The sequence below is a fragment of the Diabrotica virgifera genome, chromosome 4 (assembly GCF_917563875.1).
Source record: "Diabrotica virgifera virgifera chromosome 4, PGI_DIABVI_V3a".
Lineage (NCBI taxonomy): Eukaryota > Metazoa > Arthropoda > Insecta > Coleoptera > Chrysomelidae > Diabrotica > Diabrotica virgifera.
In genome coordinates, this window is record NC_065446.1 from 52,288,652 (window position 1) to 52,304,120 (window position 15,469).

Here is a 15,469-nt window from a genome sequence, read left to right on the forward strand (position 1 = left end):
TTGAAATCAAAAGATCCCGAAATTGAAATTGGTGACAACTTACTGAAGTCACTGAACTCAACTAGACTTAATAAATAGAAGTCTACCGTACAACATATTGACTTCTCCCGTTCCGGTCGGAAGGCATGGGGACTGAACCGCAAACAGGGCGAAGCAAGCAGATCACAATAGTCAAACAAATCGACAATTGAGCCAAATAAGATAAGCCAATTGAATAATTGAGAACTCCCGAGCCCCACCTGAGATAACTCATACATTGACCGCAATCAGATCTTTTAAACAGCTTAAAACAAATACTCCCGCAACATCAGAATACTCACCTGCCTTCTCATTGGATGAAATAAACGAAGTGCTTAACCAAACCAAAACAGGAAAAGCAGCTGACTTCGATGGAATGTATCCGGAGTTTATAATTCACACTGGTACAAAATCACGATATTGGCTCAAGAAATTCTTTAGCGACATTGTGACTATAGCTGTGTTACCCCAGAATTTAAAAGAACAAAAATTATAGCAATTCAGAAGCCTGGCAAAGACAACAAGCTGCCTGAAAGTTACCGGCCTATTGCCTTACTCAGTCCTTTAATAAATGAAACATCAAGTGGGTTTTATTTTGTCAACAATCGATTTCATACCACCTATCAATTTATCTTTAAGGACCCACAATAACAATCCAACGCATTTAACAAATAAAGAGAAGGTGTCAATAAATAAACGGAAGAATTAGTCCAGGGTAATAAGGTTTTTCCCATGACACTCAAGCAGCCAGGGTACTGAAGCGTTTTTTCGACAGGTAATACCTATAAGAGCAAATAGTAACTATTTCCTGCGTAGGATCTGGCGGACGTTTTTATTTATAAACAATTAAGTGTCAAAAAATGGCATTTTTCCCATTTTTTCAAATCAATGGAAAACAGTAAAACTTATGGTTTGTTTAGTGCAAATATCTGTGATATTATGGAAAAAAGCTTTAAAATGACGTATTACAAAGTTTGATATACTCATTTATTGTTAATATAATTGCGAAAAAAGGTCGGAATTACAAAAAAAAATTAATTTCGCAATATCTATTGTAAAAATTAGTGTACAGCTTTGAATCATAAAAGGGTTCTTTAGTGCTTAATATGTGATAAAAATTTCAAAGCGATTCATTCAATTGTTTAAATTTTATCCAATTTGTCATCCCAGAGAGCATTTTTTTGCAATAACATAAGTCAGAAAAAAATGACGTTAGAAACATTCCACAGGTGTCAAATGAAAGAGCATGAGCTATATTTTCAACTTGGTTTAAAAAAAAGCGAATAAAAAAATGCATTTATTAGTAATAAATAATTATGCAAAAGTATCGTAAATCTTTCCTTATGAACTTTTTATTTTGTTATATAAGAAATTATATATATTTATTACAATTTTTGATCAATTATGATATAAATAACATTACTTGGTAGTTGTGCACTTAAAACAGGGTAAAAAAGTAATTTTTTTTTGGAAAAAGGTATTCAAAAAGTTTATCAGGAAAGATTTACGATACTTTTGCATAATTATTTATTACTAATAAATGCATTTTTTATTCGCTTTTTTTAAACCATGTTGAAAATATAGCATGCTCTTCCATTTGACATATGTGGAATGGTTCTAACGTCATTTTTTCTGACTTATGTTATTGCAAAAAAAATGCTCTCTGAGATAAACAATTCGAATAAAATTTAAACAATTGAATAGTTACAATTTGTTCCTATAGGTATTACTTGTTGAGAAAACGCTTCAGTATCCTGGCTGCTGAAGTGTCACTAACAGGGTATATTTTTGTCTTATTACCCTGGCCTAAATACAGAGGAGTACAATCAGGATGCTACGTTAGAATAACAAGGTGGATAGTGTGATTCGCCATTACACAATCATTAGTTCGCATTTATCTATGCATTTTCGTTCATGAATATGAATCAGATGCGGAAATTTCGATTTATACAGTGTGTCTATAAATTGGCTATTCCTTCACACAAAAATACCAATTTATTAATCTTAGATATACAAACATTATTTTGTAGAAACGTTTGACCAAAAAACTCCAAAAAATACCGAATGCTACGAAATTACAAAGATAAATGTGCGCTAATAAATCTTAACCAGATATTTATACAGAGCTCAAATTCGTCACAAAATATATCAAATCATTACATAAGCAAAACTATTAAGATTAACATGCAACCTATTGGGACCGTGCAAGTTCGGCAAAGCGACCTCTATTTCTACGCTCTGTACTTTTATTCGCACTTTTAATTATATTGGCCAATTATATTAGTCCTGGTTGCTGGATAATTGTAAAGACCATAGTCCAAAAAAATAATAAGAAGAAAAAATAAGATGCAGGTTATGTTTAGTAAACGTAAACAATTGTTTGTAGTAAATAAAATCAGTTATTAAAATGCAGTACTGCAAGCAAAATACAATTAATTAAATTTAACTTTATATAATAATTGCATATCATATCAATATTGTGGAGCAATATATAATTTTTCTGCGTCAATGACAGAAGGTATGAAATATACGTCAATTTGACAATTTCAATTGACAATATGAATTATTTAAGATAGATGCAATATTTCTCCGCGACTCGCGCACGGTCGTTTCTCGTTTCCCTTTCCAAGTACTTGCACACCGCGAATACCATGCACAAAAATATAGTCACCAAATTAAACAAAAAAAATTAATAAACTGCATAATAACTGTATTTAATCATTACTGTTGAAAATGGACATATGCAGACAACAATAATCTAATATCTAAATAAATTAAGGTCATGCAATAAAATAAAAATAGGTAGGTCATAGTAAATAGTAAAGGTCAATAGTAAATAGGTCATAAAAGTAAATTAATTAGATATTATTTAAATTTTCAAAAATATTGTTGTTTATTTGGGTTTATATGACTGCGGACACTAAATCCATTCGCCAATTTTACTATTTTTTATTTTAATTGTCATTTTTTCGTATCTTATCCTAAAACTAATACTAATATTAATCTCTAATAAACAATTCTACTAATAAATAATTATTTTTGTTTTTATTTTTTTTTAATAATTTTCTATAACTTTTTTTTATTTATTTTTTCTAAATGATGTTCTCAGAGTTCCACAGCAAAAACTGCAACATTCTTCTTTAGCCCTCTACTTAATTCGAAAGCTTTTTACTATGGACTGTCGCAAGTTCGTCATTCATTTTTATCTACATATTTTTTTTATTATATTTTTTTATTATATATTTTTTTCTATTATTTTTTTATATTTTTTTGTATATATTTTTTTTATTTTTTATTTTTTTTTATTTATATTTTTTTCTTTTTTTTTTTTTTCTCTTAATATATAACAATTTACAAGAAATACTTACTTTATATTTTACAATTACAATTTAAGTTTAATATCTAAAATATGTTTATACAATACACAAACTAAAAACTTATACATATGATAGGCCTGGCTCCCGCGTACCAAAAAAGGTTATTAATAGCAAGCTGAAAATTTGTTAATAGCTTAACGGTGTCTAGTTGGACAAACTTTTATGTACGAGAACACTAGAACAGGGGAAGTTTTAATTGTGAAACGTGATTTTAATTGTGGAACTTGTCATCCTGACAAGTTTATGGTTGTGAAAACTAGCAGGTTGCTTTTAAGTTTATGTAATAGCAAACTTTTTATAATACATGTATGAAAAAATGTTTGTTCCACAGATATGTTGGGCATTTTAATAAGTCCGTCACGTTGAACATGTCAAATGACAGGAATTGTTCAAAAAATACTCGACCGATAGGGCCTGTCTTGTGCACATATTATTATATTAATTATTATATAAATGTGCTGTAAATATTTTTTTATATTGCAGGGTGTCTTGAAAAGATTGGTCATAAATTATACTACAGATTCTAGGGTCAAAAATAGGTTGATTGACTTCACTTACATATATACTGTTATGATCTGCTTTACATTACTTTTATTTTAATTGAGTATTTATTTAATTAATTATTGAATTGACGCAAATCATATATAAACAATTAATAAAAAATCTCAGGGTGCCTTCTTGTCATAAAAATTAACTAAAATTATCTTAGGTTATACTTATCCTTTCTCGTGGCTTCAGTATCTCTTAGTTGATCCTTATCGGGATAAAATAGGAAAAGGAAATAAATAGAAAACTCATAAATAAGCACATACAAATACCTTTATTATCAAAAGCAATGCTCTGAAAATCTATCAAATAAATCCTGTGGGCATAATTGTCCAAATAAAACCTTTACCATATAATTAATCTAATTTAAACAAATATTTATCGCTTTGTTCCTGATACCATTTATAAAATAAGCTAAACAAACAAATTTAGGTATTTGCAAAATTACTTATACTTCCTATTAAAATATTGAAATGTTGGAATCTTAATTCATATGCTTTTACGCAAATATTTTAACTTCTGATTATAAAAAACATCTATCACATAAGTTATTGACTGGCCTTTTTGATTCACAAACAATAATGTCTCGTCTTGACCCAAACAGCTCTTCCTTGTTGATTATGTTAGGCTACCAATCAAAGCCCTCTCCGTTCTCAGCATCAATCCAGCAGCATACCAGCAACTATTTCTCCAAAACACAAGCCAGGCCGCTTTTGACCAGTACTCGTTCAATAAACTCCAAAACTCTCTCCTCTCTTTCTCTCAATAGTAATCTCCTGAGACCCAAGTATCTTTTTTTCTTGGTGTCACAAATAAGTTTAATAAGTATAGTTCTTGTAACTTACTCTCTTGGACTTTACAGAATCAGAGGTTTTTCTTCTCGATTTGATTTGTCTCTCGTTCCACTTTTCAGCTACTCTCCACTATCGAACAACCACTAGTACTTGCTTCTGAACTATACGCGAAAACTTTCGACTGCCTTTCTCGGATGCCGACCACACAATCCTTTTTCTTTTCCAAAACTCTCTCAACATTCAAACTTCCCTTTCCCCATTCCAAATTGCCAAGCCAATCAGAAACATTTCTCTTTTTCATTGGAAAAACCAGGCATTCTTTCAAACAGTACTTCTACTCATCCTAATCACTTTCCGGAAATTATACAAATACTCTTGTGCTTAAAACAAACAGACTTAAAATTCCAAATTTCTCTACCTTTATTTATCTAAAAACTAATAATTACAGCTACCTGTGGATTTTACCTTCTCGTAACAAACAATCTTTTTAAATTATAATCCGAAATAAATTGTCATTTCACTTCACTGTATTTACAAATGTCTTTAAGTCTTCAGGGAAAAACTCATTAAGGAGAAACCCACTGCGTAAAAGCTACCTTCTACTAAGTAGTTACAAATCAATATACAGGGTGTATCAAATTTATGTGCCCGAGTTATAATTAAAAATTTAATTTTTTACTCTATCTTTGATTGATAAAGTGATACATAATAATACAATAGTGCACACAAAAAAGGTATAGCCCTTTGAAGTTACAAAATGAAAATCGATTTTTTTTTCATATAAATTCTTAGAGATTTTTTATTGAAAATGAGCATGTGGCATTCTTATGGCAGGATCATCTTAAAAAAAGCAACAGTGAAATTTGTACACCCCATAAAAATTTTATGGGGTTTTGTTCCCTTAAACCCCCCCTCCAAACTTTTGTGCACGTTCCAATTGAATTTTTATTGTGGTACCATTAGTTAAACACAGTATTTTTAAAACTTTTTTGCCTCTTAGTATTTTTTCGATAAACCAGTTTTTATCGAGATGCGGCTTCTTTTTTAATATGTTTACATAAAAGTTTTATGGGGGTTTCGTGCCTTTAAACCCCCCAAATGTTTGTTTACGTTCCAATTAAAGTTTTATTCGGTACCATTAGTTAAAACAGTGTTTTTAAAACTTTTTTGCCTCTTAGTATTGTTTCATATTATAAAAATATAAATTATAAATTTTTCATATTGTCTTTATAGCAGGGGAGCATAGTATGCTAAATTTGCAGTCACTCGAGCGTTATGGAAACCTATTGGGTTGTGAAAAGTAGGTCCTAAAACCAAAAAAAGTTAAGTAAAGTTTTCCATTTAAGTGGGGACTTTCCATTTTTTAATTTAATTTTCCATTTCCAACAATCATTCTTTCCGATTATAGCGCCATCTATCCATAATTCGAAAAAATGTTTCGAATAAAAGTTGCTTATTTTGACGTAAGGAATCCAAATCTGCAAAAAAAATGGTGGCTCCTATTTAAGATTTTAAAGTAACTCCCTACCCCACCTCCGTGGGGGGTCGTGTTTAATGTCATTCGATAGATTTTTCAAAAATATAGACAACGTGTATTTTGCAGTTTTTCGATCTGATGTTATTTTCGCGAAATATCGCGGGATTTCTATTTAAAATTTTAAATTTACCCCCACCCCTCTCCATGGGGGGTCGTGTTTGGTATCTTCCGATAGATTTTTGAAAAATATTAAACATGGATTTTTTAGTTTTTCGATCTGACGTTTATTTCTCGAAATATTCGCTTTTTTTTTGTGAAACTTTGTGACTCCCCCATTTTCTTACGCCCCGCTCAAACCGTCAGATTTTTGAAATATACATTCTTCTGCATGTACGTAACTTACCTTATCTAATCTGACGATTTGGAGTTTTTCTAAGGATAGATTTTTTTTATCCCCCTTAACGAACTCCCCTGTATTAAGATCCAATATATGGCAGGGGTACATTTACAGGGTACAAGGTATATCTCCATATGATAATCTGACGTGCTCGAGTTACTGAAAAAATCTCGCCTTGGGCTCCCCTACCACTATAATCGTACTTAACCATATACAAATATGTGGTGGATTTGACAAATATTCAAAATATCTCGATAAAAACTGGCTTTTCGAGAAAGTCCTAAGAGGCAAAAAAGTGTTAAAAACATTATGTTTAACTGATAGTACTACAATAATAATTTAATAGGAACATTCACAAAATTCAGGGGGTTAAGGGAACAAAACCACCATAAATTTTTTACGGGGTGTACAAATTTCACTATAATTTTTTTTTTCAAGATGCTCCTACCATAGGAATGCCTCATGTACATTTTTAGTAAAAATCCCTAATATTTTTCGATATATTGGAAAAAATTTATTTTCATTTTATAACTTTTATTTTATTGTTATCAGCATCAACCACTTTGGGTTATTAGCTGTACTGTCATTGATACATGGTTACTTCAATCTAATAACATTTTGATTATTACATAAGTTCACATTTAGGTAACAATATCATAATTTTCAAATTAAGAATGGGGTTTACAAAATGTTAACAGTGGTTATAGTTTGTTTAAAACATTAATGTCTTTCAAATAATGAAACAAATGTGCAAGCTTACAGTGTGATTCTAAGACTGCTTTTATATTGAGAGGTATGGAGTGTTTTTGTCTTTCATTAATATATTTAGGACACTGTATTAATAGTCCGTTCTTTAACGGTAAAATATTGCAAAACCTCTAAATTTTAAAGAACCGCTTGGATTGACATGAAATTTGGCATACACATAGCTAACAAGTCAAAGAAAAAAAGTGATATTGTGCCGATATGTGCTTTTGCCATGGGGGTGGTTTTCACCCCCTCTTGGTGGTGAAAAAATATTCGTCCAAAGAAAGTCACGAAATATGTAAACTGGCTAATTTTAAGTAACTTTTGTTCTATAGAGTTTTTTCACTAAGTCAATACTTTTCGAGTTATTTGGCATTGAATATGTTCATTTTTTCAACAAAATAACCACGCTTTTAGACGGTTTTTCGCAAATAACTCAAATAGTAAGTATTTTGTCGAAAAAACATTCTTAGCAAAAATATAGCCTATAAAAAATTTAAAAAAATGGTGTATGTATCACGCCTCTATACCTAGTACATAGAAGCAGAGTTACAGCTAATGAAAAATAGGGTCATATTCGTCAAATTCCAAAAAGGAATACTTTAACGTGAAATAACCAAAAATGAAGCACATTTCGGGGAAAATTTTTTGCTCAATTAGAAATCCAATGAAATCAATTAATTTGTGGTCATCTGAGTGAATACAACCAATAAAACCAACATTATACTGAAAACAGATCCCATGGGCTGTTTTCACTCAATCATGTAGCTATGGATACCTACATTTCGTTTCATTTCGATTTTGATATTTCAAATATTCAATATTTCAAAATGTCACGATTTGGTTGTAATACTGATGAGAATATTAATGAAATTATCGAATCAAATATACCAAAGAATACTGTTTACAGTAAAAAATTTGTATGGAAAGCGTTTATGGACTTTTGCAATGATAGAAAATATGAATTAGATGGAAATCGGACGGTGGAAGAATTGTTAGTTGCACATTTAAATAAATTGTTTCTGCTCTGTATTTTTTTTTTTCATAACCAGCAAAAAATTTTCTATCCGAATAACCCTCGAACATTGATAAATGCTCAAAAATTTTTTAACAACTTTCTCAAGCTTGTTGCTTACAGGCAACAGACCTCCGCCTACGGCGTCGGTCTGTTTCCAAGCAACAAGCTTTCGAAATCTGTTATAAAATTTTTTCGAACAATTATCAATGTCCTTGGGTTATTACTACTGAAAACTCATTACAACTTATTTAAAGTGTTTAAAAAAAGCTTCATTTTTGTTTTATAAAAAAAATATCTAGCATCAAAATTAAACAAGTTACGCTCAAAATAAAGTTAGTCCCTTTTGGTTTTTATAAAAGAATCGAGAAAATCACCCCCTAATTAGTATCTTAAATGAACTTAATCGTTACGACTTCACAAGTTTCTTGACTCGTGTATATATTGTTTATATGATCTGTAAGTTTCATCGGTTCAAAGTCCTTATTATTGAAAGGGCTGTAGTTAAAAGGGGTTGAACGAGTCACTGATCACGAATGTCTGCAAATTTAGAAACACCAAATCTTGATCAATTTTTGTCTAACAGAAAACAAAAAAATACATGATATTTAGAAAAGCAAATCTGACTTTTTTTGTTTTTCGAGATTTTTGGTATCTCTAACAATTTTTAAGTTATTTTGAAAAAAAGCATTTTTTTTCAAAATTTAAATTTTTAAAAATTTTACTTTGAAACCAAATTTTTTCAAAAATAAGCACTTTGAATCGATGAAACTTACAGATCATATTATAAACACAACATAAGTAAAATAATTTGTGGAGCGGTAACGATTAATTTCATTTAAGTTGCTAATTAATGGGTGGTCTTCCCGATTTTTTTTTTGCAAAAACAAAAGGGACCAACTTTATTTTAAGCGTAACTTGCTTAAATTTAATACTAGAAACTTTTTGTAAAAACAATAATAAAGCTTTTTTTAAACACATTAAAAAAATTTTAATGGGTTTTCCCCAAAAAGTGCTTAATTTTTTGGATATTTCACGTCGAAATATTCTATTTGAAATTTGGTGAATATGAATCTATTTTTCATTGGCTATAACTCTGGTTCTACGAGATCCAGAGACCTAACGCGTACACCATTTTTTTTATTTTTTATAGGCTATATTTTTGCTAACAACGTTTTTTTCGACAAAATACTTACTTTTTGAGTTATTTGCGAAAAACCGTCTAAAAATGTGATTATTTTGTTGAAAAATGAACATATTCACTCGCAAATAACTCGAAAAGTGTTGACTTGGCGAAAAAGCTGTATAGAACAAAAGTTACTTAAAATTAGTCAGTTTACCCATTTCCGGACTTGTTTTGGACCTATATTTTTTCACCCCCAAGAGGGGGTGAAAGTCACCCCCAGGGCAAAAGCACATATCGGCACAATATCACTTTTTTTCTTTGACATGTAAGCTATGCGTATGCCAAATTTCATGTCAATCCAAGCTGTTCTTTAAAATTTAGAGCAAAAACCGTGAAAGAATGGACTATAATATATGTGTTACATTGATGTCGCAATTACACAGGTCACAAATAGGGCGATTTGATTTAGAGATTAGGTAGCTGTGAGTAAGTCTGCTATGCCCTATGCGTAAACGATTTAGCTTCACAAACAGCTGGCGATTTAGGTCTATCTCACACCATGGTTCAATTGAGGGATTTATTGTGTGTAGAGATGATTGTGAAAGATTCCATTCGTTTTCCCATTTGTTTAACACTGTTTCTTTAAGGAATGGTTTGTAATCGGAAACAGGCAATAAGTTCACTAACACTGAAGACGCACTGTGTATTGCTTCTCTGGCATGGAAATCTGCTTTTTCGTTTCCTTGAAGTCCAATGTGTGATGGAACCCATATAAAGCTTACTTGCTGCATCGTGTTCTTCAGTAAATGTAATTGTTCTTTTATTAAAATACTTATAGGATTACTTGTATATAACTGTTCTATCGTATGTAGTGCACTGAGAGAGTCGGTAATTATGACAGATTTTGGAATTTTTTGAGTACGAATGTGAATGAGGGCTTGCAGAATTGAATATAGTTCTCCAGAGTAAATACTGCAAGTGGAAGATAATTTAAATTGTAATATAGTGCTTGAATCTACAACTGCCGATCCCACACCATAAGCAGTCTTAGATGAATATGTATAAATATAACAATGATCTGGGAAAGAAGCAAGTATGTTGAGAAAAGATTGAATAATTGTTGCATGGGGGGTATCAAGCTTATTGTATTTAGAAAGAGTTAGATCACATGTTGCAGGAGGAAAGGTCCAGGGGGTAGGAGTTACTGTATTTGTCTGATTAAAAAATTTTGGGAATTGAATATTATGGAGAGAGAGATATCTTCTGATTCTCTCGTAAAAGGGGGGTTCGTTCTTTTTTTATTTACATAAGTTTCTTTGAAACGTTCTGCAATAGTGTGGTGGAAAGTGTGATGCGATTCAAAGGGTTGTAACTTTTTTTATGTGCACATTTGTACTAAGGTAAGTAAGATTCAGTCAACCTCGTTTTGAACCCAGAATCTGTGGTATAATGTATGACCAATCTTTTAAGGACACCCTGTATATTATGCCTATGTATAATTTAATATATAATATATAACAAACTTAATATACAGTGTGTTCCAACGAAAATTTGACCCCCCCCCCCCTCCCAATATAAACTCAGAAACCAAGAGTTTTTTCAAAATTTAAAAAAAATACGTCAATTTTTACTGGAAGGGTGACGAATTTTCATGCAAAATTCATTCCCTCAAATGCAACCCCCTACTGCTCCGCATCAACCCCCGTTTTTTCAAAAAGCAAGTGTGGTCGAGTGGCACATCATCTGAAAGGTATTATTTTTCTCTACATGACACTCTGTTTTTTTTTAATTGCGGAATAACTTTGAAGATAATTTTGGATTTAACTAATTTATTGGTTGAACATCATTAATAACAAAAAACAAAAAAGTTCATCAAATTAACCAATTAAATGTTTGAAATAACCTCCTATGACCTCCATACAATTATACAGTCTATTTTCAAAGCCTATTCGTATATTTGCAAATACCTCAATATTATAATATTAACATTGGATACTCAACCAATAAATTAGTTAAATCCAAAATAATTATCTTCAAAGTTATTACGTAAATTAAAAAAATATAGTGTCATGCAGAGAAAAAAATTACCTTTCAAATGATGTGCCACTCGACCACACTTGCTATTTAAAAAAGGGGTGGTTGATGCGGGATAGTAGGGGTTACATTTGAGGGAATGAATTTTGCATGAAAATTCGTCCCCCTTCCAGTAAAAATTGACATTTTTTTTAAATTTGGAAAAAACACTTGGTTTCTGAGTTACTGAGGGGTCAAATTTTCGTTGGAACGTTGTATAATAGATAGATAATAGTGATTTTACCCATTAATTTTAGGATTAATAAACTTTCAAAAGAATTTTTCTTTCAAATTAATAAATTAATAAACGTCTTACAAATATCTATACCAAGTAAATAAGTATAAATAAAGATACATAAAGCTTTTATTTATTTTCTTAATAAAGTAACCATTATATTATTTTCTTCTCAATAGGCGAAATATTTAATTACTGATGAAGTATAGTAAATATTTCGTGTTTTGAACTATAGTTTTCAATCGTCAACAATAGATGGAAGAGTCCATTTATTGTTAGGTACTCCCTTTAAAGGGGAGGCCGTCATACAAAAGTGTACAAACCTTTTTAAAGCTGTTAATAAATTATTCCTTTCAAAATATACCTACTCGAATTTTACATCTTATTTATTTTATATTGGGTGATCCAAAAGTAGTGAAACGGTCGAATATTTCGCGAACTAAACATCGGATTGAAAAACCGAAAAATACGTGTTCAATCATTTTCAAAAGCCTATCCAGTGACAGCAAACACCCACCCCCACTACACCCCCTGGACGTAGGGTGGGGGGTAACTTTAAAATCTCAAATGGAAACCCCCAGTTTTTCTTGCAGATTTAGATTCGTTACGTAAAAGTAAGCAACTTTTATTTAAGACATTTTTTCGAACTGTGGATAGATGGCGCTATAATTGGGAAAAACGATTTATCCTGATACCATAGGTAAATTATAGAAATGGTCTAATATCTCGAGAAATACACTTCCAAATGAGAAACCAAAAATCAGGTTTTTAATATTTTTCGAAAACCTATCGATAAACACCAAACATAACCCTCCAACCCACCCCCTGGAGGTGGGGTGGGGGTAACTTTAAAATCTTAAATAGCAACCCTAACTTTTTATTGCAAATTCGAATTCGTCATGAAAAATTAAGCAACATTTATTCGAAACATTTTTTAAAATTGCTGATAGATGGCGCTAATAAATCGTATTTTTCCAATTAAAGCGCCATCTATCAACAATTATAAAAAATGTTTCGAATAAATGTTGCTTCATTTTTCATGACGAATCCGAATCTGCAATAAAAAGTAGGGGTTGCTATTTAAGATTTTAAAGTTACCCCACCACCCCACCTCTGGAGGGTGGGTTGGAGGGTCACGTTTGGTGTTATTCGATAGCTTTTTGAAAAGTATTAAAAACCTTTTTTTTGTTTCTCATTTGGAAGTGTATTTCTCGAGATATTAGACTGTTTCTATAATTTACCTATGGTATCAGGATAAAAGGTTTTCCCCAATTATAGCGCCATCTATCCACAGTTCGAAAAAATGTTTTGAATAAAAGTTGCTTACTTTTACGTAACGAATTAAAATCTGCAAGGAAAACTGGGGGTTTCCATTTGAGCTTTTTAAAGTTACCCCCACCCCACCTCCAGGGGGTGTAGTGGGGATTGGTGTTTGGTGTCATTGGATAGATTTTTAAAAATGATTGAATACTTATTTTTCAGTTTTTCGATCCGATGTTTAGTTCGCGAAATATTCGACCGTTCCACTACTTTTGGGACACCTTGTATAATAATTAAATTCACTATCAAATGTCATGTATATTTATTAATATGTACCTAATTTAAAATTTAGTTTGACATTGACGAATGTGTAAAACTCAAACGTAAATAATGCTTTGCTGATATAACTACAATCATATTAATTATTATTTGAATATAATATGTATCATAATCTGTTTAAACAACATAATTCCTTTATTCAATTTGTTTAAGTACCTATGTAAATTTAAGTATCGTACCTATACCGCGAGGGGTAACCGCTCTTTCGTCACGATTTTTGAATGACACCCAATACGATTTTACACCCGCCCAAATTCCATACCGAACGATAAGAAGCATTCACTTCAAAAACTATAACGCAGTAAAAATTCGTACGCATGACGCCCAAATCATTATTATGTAATTCTCTTATCAAGATTAAATTATTAATTGTGACGTGCTTTCCAATGCATGTCTTATGTCTTATGTGTGATGGCGGTTTGTTTTTTTTCTTTCGGTTTAACCTGGCGGTTATAACCGGCCAAAAACCGGTTTTTGGAAAAACCGGTTTTCGGTTTTTTTAATCCAATAGGTTACAAAGTTACATTTACAATACACTTTAGCTTGCGATACTCCATTCGACTCGATATCAATATGATCAAAATTAGTACTATCGAAAGAACATGTATGACTTTTAACACGTTTGTATATTTGTAGAATAGGTACATTTTAACTCATTTAATACTTCCTGTATGAGTGTATCGTTTTGAAAACGTAGCGAAATTCTTGGAGATTCGTATTCGTAATCAGTAATTCAATATTCATAGTGAGAGCATTATTTTTGGTAATCAGAAAAAGTCATTCACCCACTTTCAACGTCAAGAGTTAAGTGTGAAAAATAGATGATGTTTGCGTCTAATTCAACCAGATCACTTCTTATGTAAATATTATGATTACAAATACCTTTTCAAGGAAATATTATAATAAAACTTAATAATTGTTTCTGGCTGATGTGAGATTGCACTTTCAGTTTGCTTCTGTATTTTATAAAATAAAATAAAATTTGAGTTATGGTTTTGTTTGGAATAATTACTTGAGAATAATAATTATGATTGGGATCCGAAATAATACCTAACCTAATCCTAATCACCGTAAAAAACTAATAACCGGTTTTTACTTTAAAAAGAAAAAACCGGTTATAACCGGGACAAAAAACAACCGGTAAAACCGGTTATTGCGAAGTAAAAAAAACCGGTTTTAGGTTTAAACCGGTAGGTTTTTCCCATACCTAAATGTACGTCTTACGTCTGACATGTGTTATTTATGTCTTACTGAATTTGATTCATTATATTTTTATAAAAGTGCAGTCATCTTAATGGATGAAATATAAAGTGGGTTTTATTTTGTCAACAATCAATTTCATTCCACCTATCGATTTATCTTTAAGGACCCACAATAACAAACCAACGCATTTAACAAATTATAAAGAGAAGGTGTCGACAAACAAACAGTAGAATACGGAGGAGTACAATCAGGATGCTTATAACAACAAGGTGGATAGTGTGATCCGCCATTACGCAATTATTAGTTCGCATTTACATATGCATCTTCGTTCATGACTATGAATCAGATGCAGAAATTTCGGTTTATACAGAGTGTCTATACTAGTTTATAGTCTCTTGTCTCTCCGCACTAAATTAACAATTTATCAATCTTAGATAATAAATACAACAAAGACAACACAGTTTATCCCAAACACTTTTTTCAGTGCCTCATAGTTTGTCTAATTCGCTCTAACGCATTAAGCTCGAAGTGACAGAAAAAACATACGTCCTTGATTATTATACCTACACAGAACTTCAAAAATTATGTATTCGTTGAAGGGTATTTCCATGTTAAAGCGACTTATACTTATAGATGCATAATTGGTTGACATTTTCAATACTCTAAATAGATAGCCAGTCCATGATGCGAATAAAGATAACTTGAAACAAAAGTACTTTCACAATATTAACGAGTAAAAGGACAATTGTAGTTCTAGGTTAGTGTTTGTCAACGACGTAAATTTAAATATTTTGTCATTGGTATATTCGGACATCGTGTAGTGAAATTTTATTCTATATTTATTTATTTTTTCCTTAAAATA